Here is a 14,496-nt window from a genome sequence, read left to right as displayed (position 1 = left end):
CCGCTTTTCGATGGAGGCGAAAAAGCAAGGCGCCCGTGTGCTGTGCGATGTCAGTGCACGTTAAAGAACCCCAGGTGGTCGAAATTTCCAGAGTCCTCCACTACGGCGTCTCTCATAGTCTGAGTCGCTTTGGGACGTTAAACCCCACAAACCAACCAACCAACTTTTAGCACCAGGTTACGCATTTATTTCTAACAACGAGCGCACCCACGCGCTCGCCCGCGAACTAACTTGCCGGGAACCAGGAGGGAAGACTGAAGACGGCCGATTACCAGCTAATACGGAAACCGGAGAGGAAGATTCCCCGAGGCCATCATCAAGCTCTCAGCTATCAACCACCACAGAACCACGCATGTACACATTTACCCTCGAATACTACAGACACCAACGAAGAACACTTCCCGCACCGCACAAATCCCTCTCCAGATCAGATGTCACTACCTGGCGACAACTTAAAATGCACACATTCCCGAACCTCTATCCATCGTGGTACCCTTCGATCTGCCAATCATGCGCCAGCACCAAACCAACACTATACCATTGCATATGGGCGTGTCCAAAGCCGGAAGGCTTCCCGCCCATTCCCCACCCCGCCGTCTCCTCTTGGGAAGCTGCTCTGTCTAGCTCACACCTGCAAGATCAGCAACGGCTGATCAAGAGGGCGCGCGGGATAGCAGCAGCTGTCGGCATCCTGGACTGAGAAGGCCGCCTGAAATGAACACGACTACCTAATCACTAGTGCCTAGTTATTGGGTTTAAATAAATGTTTTTTCTCCTTTCCTCCTCCTCCCCGCTCCCTTTTCACTATGCCTAATGGCAAACTCCTCGAATAAAAAAAGGCATACCTTGTTGGGCTAGTTTGTACATGATACGTATAAAGTAAAAATGAAGGGAAAGCTTAAGCTTGGTCATTAAGGGGTAGGCGGGATAGCGTTTCACACACACTAAAGAAGGTTTCTTAGTTTCTTGTTTCTCTCTTATGGCCTGCCGAGTGATGATATCAGCGATAAGCTCGAGCGCCGCTAATTAAAATTTGATGCATCTCAGACAATGCAAGTTCAGCGGAACGGGCTGTTTGCATTCGATGTAACTCCGCGGGGACTCTCCACCATTAATTACCACAAGGAGAATGTCTCACTTTTTAGAGCGCAGCTCTTTGGCGCCTGGGGAAAATCTACAGGATCGTGGAGCGAGCGGACGCATCTCACATGAGCTCCGTGATTTCACAGCAAAATTTCGTATTTCTTGCCACTTGCGTTCACCAACTTTGCCCTGGACGTTCGTCTATCGCTCCGGACCCGGTGTGCTGATTTCCAGACCAAGGCAAGCAGTTTGATGATTTGTCGACCAAATATTTTTGGCCGCAACAGCTGCGACAGCTAAGCCTATCGCTGCCTCACGACATCGGCGCGTTCGCGCGCAGCGGCGGTGGCGACGTCGCGTCCCGCCAAGCCCAACACCGCCTTGACTATGCCTTACACTGTGGAAGGCACCGACATTACCGCCGCGGAGTTATCCGATGGCTCATGGACGGCATTCGAGATGCAACGCCGGTACCGAAGACCATCTCCGCCCAAGAAACAACCTGCCGAGGCCCAGACGCCAGCCACGACATCGACTGTACCGAATCCGCGGACACGCGGACGCCCTCCACCTTTGACCAAAAAGCGTCCTCTGCCCCGCCTGCCCTCGGAACACCTCAAGATCGTCCTCCGTCCACAGGGCACGCTGAACCTTCACACCGTAGGCCCCGCACGACTTGCACTTGCTATCTACGCAGCCGCCAACGTCGACCACCGCCTAGCGGTTACTGCCGACCAAGTCCGCATACACCCCACTAACAACACCATCACAGTGAGCACGCCTGACAATGCCCGTGCAGTGTCTTACGCCAAGATCGGCACCATCACCATCGACAAGACAGTAGTCCCGGTTGCCGCCTACGCCCCAGCCCCGGACAATTCCGTACGGGGGATTTTGTACCGAGCCTACAGTTACGAAAACGATGCCGAGATCCTGGCTGAGCTCCGCGCTCGAAATCCCGATCTCCCCATCGTTGCTGCGCGTCGTATGGGCAAGACGCAGCACTTCGTCGTTACGTTCGCCAACACCGAGCTGCCCCGATACGTGCGGTACTTGGGGTTTACTTTCGAAGTCTTCCCTTTGAAGCCTCGTCCGGAGGCGTGCTTCAACTGTCGCAAGCTGGGTCACCGAGCGGACGTGTGCCCCCAACCACGAATACCTACATGCCGCCGCTGCGGCGTCGCTCACGACTCCCCACCAGCCGGCCAACCACCTACCTGCCAAGCCATGTGCATCGTATGCAAAGGCTCACATCCAACAGGCAGCAGAAGCTGCAAATACCGCTTCGTGTCTAGCCACAGGCGCAAATCTTCACAGTCCCCCACGGACACTGCCACTGACCCAGACAGTTCGCCAAGCGGCCGCCAGTCCCGTCCCCGAGAACGCGGCCACCAACAACCACCTCCAAGGGATGAATCCTTCCCGCCACTGCAAAGCAGCAGTCCCCCAACTGACCTCGCCACAAGTCCACCACTTCAGCTGCAGGAACCAAGAGATGACTCTTTTCCCCCTCTACGTGGACGCAGTGGGAGCAGAGATAGGAGCAGGTCATCGTCCCAGAGACGCAGCTCGCGGATCAACTCCAACTCCGGAGAAGAAGGAAGACCTGCCAAACATTTGGCATGGAAGACTCCACTTACAGACAAGCAACGCCGAGCACCCGACCCACAGGTAAGGGAGCTGGCAGAGTTAGTCCGACAACTGCAACAACAGTTAGCTCAGTCTAACGCAAAAATCAAACAGCTAGAAACTGCAAATGCGCAATCAAAAAATGAACAGTCGTCTGTGGCTTGCGCTCGCCTTGAAGTCAGCCGCAATGAGGACATGGAAGTAGATCAAAACCGCCGTAACAAACGAAAGGCACCTTCGGTACCTCGGCCAGATACAGATGACTTAGAGAGTAATTATGAAGAGAGATTTGCAAAAATAGACCAAAGACTAGCCAAGGTGGAGGAAACTATCCAGAAATAATTACCACAGCTTAACAAAGTAACTGACACAATGGAAAAGTTTCCGACTACTTTCGAAACTGTCCTAGCTAAACTCGACACGCTTACAACCAGGGTTAACGCACTAGCATCCCCTAGCAATCTGATATCTCCTACGCCAAATGCAGGCTCTTTGCCTCCCGCCAACACAGCATTCTCACGCCCAGCTGACGGTGCTTCGGCGCGTCCGTCCCCCAGCAGCATTCTCCGACCCAGCGTATTGCAACCCGCGCGAGCGGAACCTTACCCGATACGCGATGGCTAGTACACCTGTTATAGTGTGGCAATGGAACTGCAGGGGATTCCGAGCCAAGCGCAAGGCTCTGGAATATGCAGTTTTGGCCCAAACAAACAGGCCGGTAGTCATAGCACTTCAAGAGACGAATACAGAAGTAAAGCTTGCAGGGTATACAGCATACAATGAGAAAGTGTCGGCTGAGTGCCGGCCGATCACAGCTACACTTGTACACCGTAATCTAACTGCAAACCAATTAGATTTGGAAATACCGGAGGTCTCTCATACATTTATACAAATCCTGCCGAACAAAAGAACAGAATCTCCCCTTTACATTCTAAACGTATATAGTCCACCTAAAGACAACAGCACGAAAATAGCCACACTCTTCCGTAAGGCGCATGTAGCCGCTCATAATGGAATGTTGCTGACTGTTGGAGACTTTAACGCACCCCATGCAGAATGGGGCTACTCAGTTAACAGTAGAAAGGGAACTAAATTATGGGAGACAGCCCAGGCGCTAGGGCATACCTTACTCGTCGACCCTGATAAACCTACGCGCATTGGTAACAGTGTAACCAGGGATACGTGCCCTGACCTTACCTTTGCCAGAAATATCCCCGATGCGAGATGGGAAAACCTAAATACAAACATAGGAAGCGACCACTATGTACTATGTACCACTTTCCGAGCTACGCATTGCAAAATGCGTCGCCAGGAAGTGAAGCACACGAACTGGGACGCCTTTAGATATGTCCGCTCGCAAAGGCCAGCGGAAAGTATAGTAGATTTAAGACAATGGACGGAGCGTCTGTTGCAAGACGCCGCAAACACTTCAAAAACTGTTGCCCTTGAGGACAGCAGCCCCAGTCCGGACGCTAAGCTAGTGCACATGATTGAAGCACAAATCCATGCTCGATGGCGTAAAAATAAGCATAACCGACGTTTAAAAATTCGGCTAACCCGGCTTGAAAAGGAAATCGAGGCTTACTCGTGGGAACTTAGCCGAGAACAGTGGCATCAGACTTGCGACCGCCTTAATGGGCAACTGGGCAACAAGAACACGTGGTTTTTACTTAGACATTTACTGGACCCTACGAGAACTAAGGCAGATTCCCACAAGAACCTACATAGGATCTCGCAATCTTTCCAAGGCACCGACGAAGAGCTCATGACCACTTTAAAAGATAAATACATTAACACCTCCCAGGATATACCCACGCCAGATGGGTACTCAGGATTGGATAATCCTCGCATGGATAGCGTCTTTACCGTAGCAGAGATTAGGGCTGCTCTTAACAAAATTAACACCACCTCGGCACCGGGGGAAGATTGCATCACCAATAAGATGTTGCGCAATTTAGAAGACCAGTCAGTAGAGGCTCTTACGGACCTCTTCAACAGGTACTGGACAGAGGGCAGCGTCCCTGAGGAATGGAAGCACGCTAAAATTATTTTCATACCTAAACCGGGCAAAAGACTCGAGATGGGGAACCTCCGCCCAATCTCGCTAACGTCATGTCTCGGGAAGGTAATGGAACACGTTGTCTTAAACAGGCTCCTTATGCACACCAATGCGGAAGGCACGTTTCCCCCGTCCATGATTGGGTTTCGAGCAGGTCTTTCGACTCAGGACATTATGTGGCAAATTCAACAAGACATTCTAGATACAAATCGCATAAGAGCCACGCGAACCATCCTGGGACTCAATGTGAGTAAGGCCTTCGACAATGTGTCACACGCTTCCATCCTCAATCACCTCTCACAGTTACACGTAGGCAAACGGACATTCGACTACATCGCTGCCTTTCTGAATGCGCGTACGGCTACGCTCCATTTCGTTGACAAAGTTAGCGACAAAATTACACTAGGGACGAGAGGAACACCGCAAGGCGCCGTACTTTCACCTTTTCTCTTCAACATCGTTATGAGCGGCCTCCCGCGTCTGTTAGATGATATCCCACACATACATCATTCCATATACGCCGACGACATCACCATATGGACCAATTCTGGCTCCGATGGAGATATTACAGATTCATTACAACGAGCTATCGACACGGTACAGTCTTATGTGCAGGAAAACGGCCTTACCTGTTCACCGGCTAAATCAGAACTATTAGTTATAAGGAACAAACAAGCTTCACAGGTAAAGCCAGATTCTCGAGAACCTATCCAGTTACACATTGACAACCATCCGATACCCCCGGTAGCCACGATCAGAGTTCTCGGAATGTTGATTCAGAATAATACGCAGAACACAGAAGCTATACGCCGGCTACGCGTCACGGCGCACCAGATAGGTGGGCTGGTGAGACGCATTGCCACACGTCGCAGGGGTATGAGAGAAGCCGACCTGTGCAGGATTATCCAAGCCTTTATGATAAGCAGAATCATGTACGCTTGCCCGTACTATCATCTGCGTCGTAGGGACGAACATGCACTTAATAGCATAATTAGAACAGCATACAAAGCGGCCCTTAGCTTACCAGTATACGCTAACTCAGATCGACTACTGCAGTTAGGAATTTTTAACACACTATCTGAACTAATTGAAGCCCATAAGACAGCACAAGTGACCCGCCTGTCACGCAGCCTTGCGAGACGCGTAATTCTCGACAAGCTCCACATCCACCCCACTGAGGAGGTGTGCGCAACATCCCATTTATCGGCTGACATAACTAGTAGACTAGTTGTTAAACCAATAGCCAAAAACATGCTACCAGGTAGACATGATGCCCGCAGGAAGACAAGGGCACAGACCCTTGAGAAACAGTACGAGGACGATCCACAAGCAGTGTACGTGGATGCAGCTCAGCACATCAAAAACGGAGCATACGTGGCATGTATGGCCACTCCAAAGTCAACCTTCATTAACGCTATAACATTTCATGCTAGCTCCATATGCGAGGCAGAGGAAGTAGCTATCGCACTGGCCATCGCGGATCCCCACACCAAAACTATTCTAAGCGACTCAAAAAGCGCCGTTCAAAATTTCGCCAAAAATTCTGTAAGCGCACTCGCGGCGCGAATTCTGCGCAACCGATCTCTCAATCACAACATCAATCTCGTATGGGTTCCGGCTCACGCGGGTAACTCCGGAAACGAAGGGGTCGACCGTCTAGCCCGAGGCTTAACCAACCGGGAGACGGGAGATCTATCGGGAACGGACGCGCCTGTGGAGGCACCGCGCACATACGCGGAGGTAACTAACTTTTATCGCGAGCTAAGATGCACGTACCCCGCCCCTCACCCCGACCTCGACCGGGCGCAAGCCACGACACTCAGACGCCTACAAACAAAGGCCATTCTTAGCCCCTACCGACTATCGTTAATTACAAACGGAGAATTCAACCCTGCATGCCGGCACTGCGGTGACGGGACGCAGGCCACTCAAGACCATATACTGTGGGAATGCGCCAGCAATCCCCCTCCAAAGACACTCTTGCCAGCTCCCTCAGCGGAGGAATGGGACAAGCTGTTGGCCAGCCCAAGGAAAACTACGCAACTGGCCCTCGTCACGCGAGCTCAAGAGGTCGCTCCCGACTGGAGGCCACCCTAGACTCGCCCCAGCCCGAAATAATTCCTTTCATTTCGTGGCAATAAAAGTTGTTACCACCTTTGGCGCCTGTTCCTGGGTTTCGCGTCGTCGTCGGCGTCGGCCTCGTAACCAGCTCCGCCCCCCTTTCATCCCCCCAGTACGAGCCGGCGCTTCGGCAACCGGAGTCTCGTTGGAAGAGGGGGGGGGGGCACACTGAGAGGCGAACGATAGGGGAGGGTGCGCGCGCAGATTGATTGATTTATAGGAAGGGAAAAGCGCGGTGACTGTTTTCTGTGGACACCTCAACCGCGCCGTAGCGGAAGGGATGAAGGTTGGAGTGAAAGTGGAAGGAGAGAAAGAGGAGCCGTAGTGGAAGGCTACGTAGTAATTTCGACCACCTGGGGATATTTAACGTGCCCTGATATTTCACAGCACACGGACGCCTATTCGTTTCGCCTCCATCAAAACGCAGCCGCCGACGTCGGGTTCGAAAAAGGGTGCTCCGGCACAGTAGTCGGGAATCTTACCAAGGCACCAGCCCGGCGGAGCAGGAGTGCGCGTAGTAACCGAGAACACGAGGAAAGGAAGGGAATGGGGAGGGGGTGGAGTAGCGACTGACTGATGCCGCGGCCGCCGCTAACGAGTGCAGACAACGTGACTGCGTAGATACTGATTAATTTATAGGAAGGGAAAAGGCGCGGTAACTGTCTCAATTGTTTTTATGGACACCTCAATCGCGCCGTAAGGGAAGAGAGAGAGAGAGAGATAGAAGAAACCTTTATTTAGCCGGATAGTTATATAGGGCCGGGCCGAGTTATATTGCCCTACTAGATGGCCACAGGTCAGGTCAAGCCTGTTAGCGACCTCGTAGGCGCGCTTGAGGATCCGGTCTTGTATGCACGGGTCCGAGCTGCGCAGCAGGGTCTCCCAGTCATCTGGATGCAGGATTTCTCCTAATTTTGGAGGTGGGGGGTCCTCCTTGCACCCCAGAGTATATGGTGGAGGGTAGCTCTTTCATCGCACAGTGTGCAGTCGGGAGAAAATTGGCTGGGAAAAATATGTGAGAGAACTACCAGGTTTGGAAAGGAGTTTGTTTAGAGTCTCCTGGTAATTTCGTGTTCTTTGCTTAGACGCTTGTGCGGGGGCGGAAACTTCCTTCGTTCAAGGCGGAAGTGGTTTGTTAAATCATGAAATGATATAAGATTATCCTTGGCTGTCCCAAGATCGGAGGTGGTCACCGCCCGGCCGACTAAACCTCGGGCTGTCTGGTGAGCCGCCTCGTTTCCAGGGTTGCCAGAATGTGCCGGTACCCAAACCAATTCAATGTCCCTATCTGGGAAGGGAATCTTATTAAGAATATTTAGAGTAGATTCTGCAATTCCACCTCGGGCAAAATTGTGTATGGCAGTCTTGGACTCGCTGATGGTAATATCTGCCTCTGAATTTGTAATGGCTAAAGCGATGGCTGTCTCCTCAGCCATTGCGGATGTGCGTACACGGAGGGAGGCCGAGAAGGCTGTGGCGTGTGTTCCCGTAACCCCTGCCACTGCAAATGCTCTTTTTGGAACTGCATACTCAGCCGCATCAACGTAGATAACACCCGGTTGGTGCTTATGAGTCTTATGAAGAGCCAGGGCCCTGGCCATCCTCCTACCCTCGTGGTGTATAGGATGCATGTTTTTGGGCAGAGGCTTAATGGTGAGCCGCTTCCTGATTGGTGTGGGTAGATCTCTCGGTTCATCTATTTCTGGCTCTGAATTTGCGTCCAGTGCGCCGAGGATGCTTCTGCCTGTTTTAGTTTTTGTCAGCCGCGCCATCTGTGTGGTGATGTGGGCCGCGCAAAGTTCCTCGAGTGTGTTCTGAATGCCGAGTTGAAGAAATTTTTCTGTAGATGTGTAATGAGGAAGCCCTAGTGCCGCTTTGAATGCTTGTCTGATGAGGCACTCCAGCTTGGTCTCTCTGCAGCATAAAGCTGTAGGTAGGGCACTGAGTAGGTGAAGCGACTGAGAACAAATGCCTGCACTAATCTGCACAGGTCTTTCTCTCTCATGCCCCTTCTCCTGTTGGCGATTCGTTTAATCAGACGGATTGTCTGATGGGTAGTGGCAGAAAGCCTGTTAATCGTCTCCGCATTCTTGCCATTACTCTGGATGAAGAGGCCCAGCACCCTCAGTGTCTGGACTTCTGGTATGGGTTGTCCGTTAACCTTAACAGTAATGGGAATAGAATCTTGATGTGCTCGCCTCCCTCTCCCCTTACCTCGAATGACAAGGAGTTCAGATTTGGGCTGTGAGCAAGTGAGTCCTGCTTGTGCGGCGTAATTTTCTACCTGGTCAACTGCCAATTGCAGAGTTTCCTCGATTTCGCCCTCGTTACCTTTATTGGTCCAGAGGGTGATATCATCAGCATAGAAGGTGTGGTGCAAATTTGGAATTTCGGCTAGCATACCTGGGAGGCGGATAAGTGCCAAATTGAAGAGAAATGGGGAAAGGACCGAGACTTGCGGTGTACCTTGCGTTCCTAACGTTATTGGGGCGGATGTTATGTTTCCTAGTGTTATGACGGCTGTACGTTTAAATAAAAATGATTTGATATAATTGTATGTTCTGTTGTATGTTCTGATGCCTGGATTAATACTACTTAGATTATCAAGGATGATTCTGTGCGAGACGTTGTCAAAGGCCTTGTTTAAGTCAAGGCCCAGGACGGCTCTGGTATGTTTGTTTCTGTCCCTGTCGATTATATCCCTTTTGAGACGAATCACAACATCCTGGGTAGATAAGTTTGCCCTGAAACCAATCATTGTGTCCGGGAGGAGACCGTTGTCCTCAACGTAGTTCTGGAGCCTAGTAAGGATAATGTGCTCAAATAGTTTTATCAGGCAAGATGTCAGGGAGATGGGCCTCAAATGTTCTAGCGCTAGCTTTTTGCCATGTTTAGGTATGAAAGTAATTTTGGCATGTTTCCAGCTTTGTTGGAGGGTGCCTGATTGCGAATGATGGTTAAGGAATTCCGTTAGGGCGAGGATCGACTTAGGGTCCAGATTTCGGAGAACTTTATTGGTTATTCCGTCCGTTCCAGGTGCTGTGCCTGTGCGCAGTTGACCCAGCGCTTGCCAGACTTCTGCATCCTCGATGTCCCTGTCGAGGTAGGCATTATCCAACCCAATGTAGTCTGGCAGCGGTCCATTGTCTGTGGTGTTTACATATCGTTGCTGGAGTTCATTAATGAGTGCGTCCTGTGTACCCGGATACAGGTGTACAAGTCGAACCAATTGGTCATTTTGAGACGATTTGGGGTTACTGGGGTCTAGAAGATGCCTAAGTAGGAGCCACGTCTTTTTGGTGCCTAGCTGTCCATTCATGCTGTCGCAGATTTGGCCCCACTGTTGCTTTTCCAATTCAAGAGAGTACTGCTCAATCTCCCTTTCTAAGTGAGCAATTTTTACGCGCTTCCCACATGTGGAGTAATTTATTTTCCGTGGTATGTTGCTCTGCAGACGCAGGTGCCAATGAAGTGGCATGTTCTACATCTGAGGTAAGATCAGAGATCCATTTCTCCAGGTTAGAGATATCGGTTGGAGCGGTTTGCTCCCGAATTTGGCGAAATTTGTCCCAATCCGTAATTTTGATGGTTGTTTTGGGGGGCTTGTTGCCTTGGATTTGGAAAGCGGTTGAGATAATATAATGATCACTGCCAAGTGGGACACCCTTGTTGCACCACCGAATATCGCCAATGTTTTTAGACAGCGTTAGATCTGGAGATGTATTGATACTGACGCTATTACCTATTCTTGTGGCAACTTGCGCGTCATTGAGAAAAGAAAGGCCAAGGTTTTGTGCTGCAATCCAAATTTTGGTTCCTTTGGTACTGCATTTTCTGTATCCCCATACGGTATGTTGGGCGTTAAAGTAACCGACGATTAGAAGTTGAGCTCTCCCTGCTGCTCTAACGACCTTCTGAAGGAGACCTGGGATCTCGGTGCCTTTGTCTTTGGGCGAGCTGTATACATTGAGGACAAAGCAGCTTATGTTTTCCTTACCCTGCGGAAGGATTTCGAAGAGTGTATGAGGTACTGTTGTTCCGTCTATGTTGTGTTGTATCGCTACCATATTTCTCTGAATGAGAGTTGCAGTGGCAGGGAGTCGCCCTCTGCGTTCATCAATCGGAGATTGGAAAACCTTATAGTCTGGTAATTTTACGATTGCGTTTGTTTATTGTAGGGCAATAACGTCTGGAGGTTTTTGGAGGGCTTGAATATGGAACTGCATGTTGGCTTTTTTGTTTCGATAGCCCCTGCAGTTCCACTGCCATACCTTCCCGGCATTTCCCGGCTTCGCGGAGCCGTTTTGGTTAATGGTTGGTAATAATAGGCGGGGGGGTTGAATAACCTGTGCGGGTTGAGTAGCCTGTGCCAGGGGCGGGGTGTGGAGGGGTAGAATGGATTCTAATCGTTTCAGGAAGCTGGGAGTGAAAGCGGACAGAGAGAAAGAGGAGCCGTAGTGGAGGGCTACGGGGCAATTTCGACCACCTGGGGATCTTTAACGTGCGCTGACATCGCACAGCACACGGACGCCTCTTCATTTCGCCTCCATCGAAACGCAGCCGCAGAGGTCTGGTTCGTGACGGCGTAGATTAACTGATTAATATTTAGGAAGGGAAAGGCGCGGTAACTGTCTCACTTGTTTTCTGTGGACACCTGAACCACGCCGTAGAGGAAGTGAGAAAGGGCGAGTGAAAGTGGATAGAGAGAAAGAGGAGCCGTAGTGGAGGCTACGGAGTAATTTCGACCACCTGGGGATCTTTAACGTGCGCTGACATCGCATAGTTAAGATCCCCAGGTGGTCGAAATTGCTCCGTAGCCCTTCACTACTGCACTGCGTAGTTGGTTCAAAGGAAGGGAAAGGCGCAGTATCTGTCACACTTGCTCTGTGGACACCTGAACCGCGCCGTAAGAGAAGGGAGGAAGGTGGGAGTGAAAGTGGAAAGAGAGAAAGGGGAGCCGTAGTGGAGGGCTAAGGAGTAACTTCGACTACCTGGGGATCTTTAACGTGCGCTGACATCGCACAGCACACGGACGCCACTTCGTTTCGCCTCCATCGAAACACAGCCGCCAAGGTCGGGTTCGAACCCGGGAACTCCGGCACAGTAGTCGGGCGTCTTACAACTGCGCCACCCCGGCGGGGCACACTGCGTAGAACACCGTCGCCGCCATGCAGAAAGAGGAGGAAGGGGTTCCCCCTCTTCCTTAGTGGCGGCGAGGGTGCTCTCCGGTTGCAGAAATGCCGGCTTGCTATCAGCGGATAACTGTGCGTGCATCCCAGGGTGCCTCGATGAGCGACCCTCGCGCCCTCGAATGGTGGAGATAACTCCGCCATATTTCGGCCCACCCTTTAGCGCTTCAGCAGCATTCCTGTTATCTGCAGTCCCAATCATGAACGCGCGCCAAGGAACGCCACGCGACAAGAACGATGGCGTACCATCTAAACGCACACTTCTCGGAGAAAGTGAGATACTGCGCCCTTCCTCCAGACCTCTCATTTTGTCTAGCGTTCCTGCCATCTGCAATCCCAAACTTGAACGCGCTTCAAAGAACGCCACGCGACAGCCGCCACAAAAACGGGACACACTTGCGTGGGCTGAAATATGGAGGGGTAGAGGCGACACTGACCCTTTCAATCAATGCCCCCCCCCCGCATTCCGGAGCGGCAGGGGGGGGGGGGCGTCGAGGCACCCTAGCGCATCCCGTTCTCACTCGCTTCAGTCGCTAGCGGCGTCAGCATGTCAGTCGCTGCTATGTGTTTGTCCGCGCAACGTTCTAATGGCTCACGCACTGCTTCCCGCAACCTCCCGATAACTCAACTGCTCTTCATTCCTCCGACCACTAAGCTTCTTCCATGACAGCCAAGAACTGTTAGTGGTCTGTTTCTTGAAGGAATACGTGTGAAAACTTAAAAAAAAATCTGTAATTGTAGATACGTGTGTTGCTCAAAATCTTTGCCTCAAACTATCGAAAAGGTGAAACAGCTGATGAGCTACGCTCAAACTTCGCATTAGGAAGCAACGTAATCGCGGGCAATTTTTTTCTTTCATTTATTGTGAATTCTCGCGTTGCAACGGACAACAACTCCAACACCAGCTTTATTGCGAGACAGTGCCCTTACGCTCTCGCGTTAAGATCAGCGAGAACTGCAGAACCTGCAGTGGAGTATTGCGAAAGCCTGAGCGTTGTTGTTGCAAACGTTATATCGTGCGCCCCTTGTTGAACACAACCACCCGTTAAACGCTTCATTGTTTACCAGCATTCTATACTTGGTTTATAGGAAAGAAAAAGCACAGTATCTGCCACCCATGGTGAAAATCTCGCATCGGCAAGATTTTTCCGCGAGATGTGCCGGCAAGATTCCGCGAGTGACAGATACCGCGCCTTTCCTCTCCTGTAAACCAATTACAGAATGCTGTGAACCTTGATGCGTTCAACGGAACGCTGGTTGTATTCTACAGGGACTTGAATATTTGGGGGCTGGGATTTAAAAAATTCCTATGCAAAATCTACTACCCCATTCGAGCTGAAATAACGTTCACAAAGTATCAAAATATCGTCTACGTTATCTGATAAGTGATTCAACATCGTTACTTGCCTAGATTTTCCGAAATCGAGGAAAAACTGCTCTCGGTAGCGTGCACAATTTTCGCAGAAGAGAGTCGAAAAGTTATTTTGACATGGTGCGTCATCTGTCGGGCAGCGAGGCAAGCGCGCCAACGGCCGGGATGGAGCTTGCCTCGCTGCTCGACAGATGACGCACCATGTCAAAGCAGCGTTTCGACTCTCTCTTGCGAAAATTGTGCACGCCACCGAGAGCAGTTTTTCCTCGATTTCGGAAAATCTAGGCAAGTAACGATGTTGAATCACTTATCAGATAACGTAGACGATATTTTGATACTTTGTGAACCTTATTTCAGCTGGAATGGGGTAGTAGATTTTGCATAAGAATTTTTTAAATCCCAGCCCCCAAATATTCAAAACCCACAAGGGACGCGCGATGTAGTGTACAGCCTGCAACGCTCAAGCTTTCTCATTTCTCCACTGCAGAATCGCCCCGCCGGGGTGGCGCAGAGCACGTCTTTCCCTGGGCCTTCACAGTATAAGGTTCTGTACAATGGAGCTGGGAACAATTGTACAATGTACAAAGTACAACTGTACAATTGTGCAATTGTAAAATTGAGCTGGGAACAAAGGCCCAGGGAAAGACGTGCTCAAGCGAGTTAAAAACATGACTGTTGCACCGGGCGTAAAAACATTCTTTTAGAGCGCAGCTCTTTGGCGTCCGTTCCTGGGTTTCGCGTCGGCGTCGTCGTCGGCCTCGTAACCAGCTCCGCCCCCCTTTCATACCTCCCCAGCGCTAGCAGCGACCGACTGATACCGCTGGATGCCGCTGACGCCGCTAGAGAGTCAAGATAACGTCACTGCATAGAACACCGTCGCCGCCATGCAGAAAGAGGAGGGGAGGGTCCCCACCCCCCCGTTCCTGTGTGGCGGATAGGGTGCTCTTCAGTTGCCGACGCACCGGTTATTTCACGTAGGCCCCGGCACGTCGACGAATACGTGACCACCTTCCCACGGCTAGACCTGGTTCTTGGCGCTGCGG

This window comes from Amblyomma maculatum, chromosome 4, assembly GCF_055883805.1.
Source record: "Amblyomma maculatum isolate TAMU_Amacu chromosome 4, ASM5588380v1, whole genome shotgun sequence".
Classification (NCBI taxonomy): domain Eukaryota; kingdom Metazoa; phylum Arthropoda; class Arachnida; order Ixodida; family Ixodidae; genus Amblyomma; species Amblyomma maculatum.
This window is presented reverse-complemented; position numbering follows the sequence as displayed.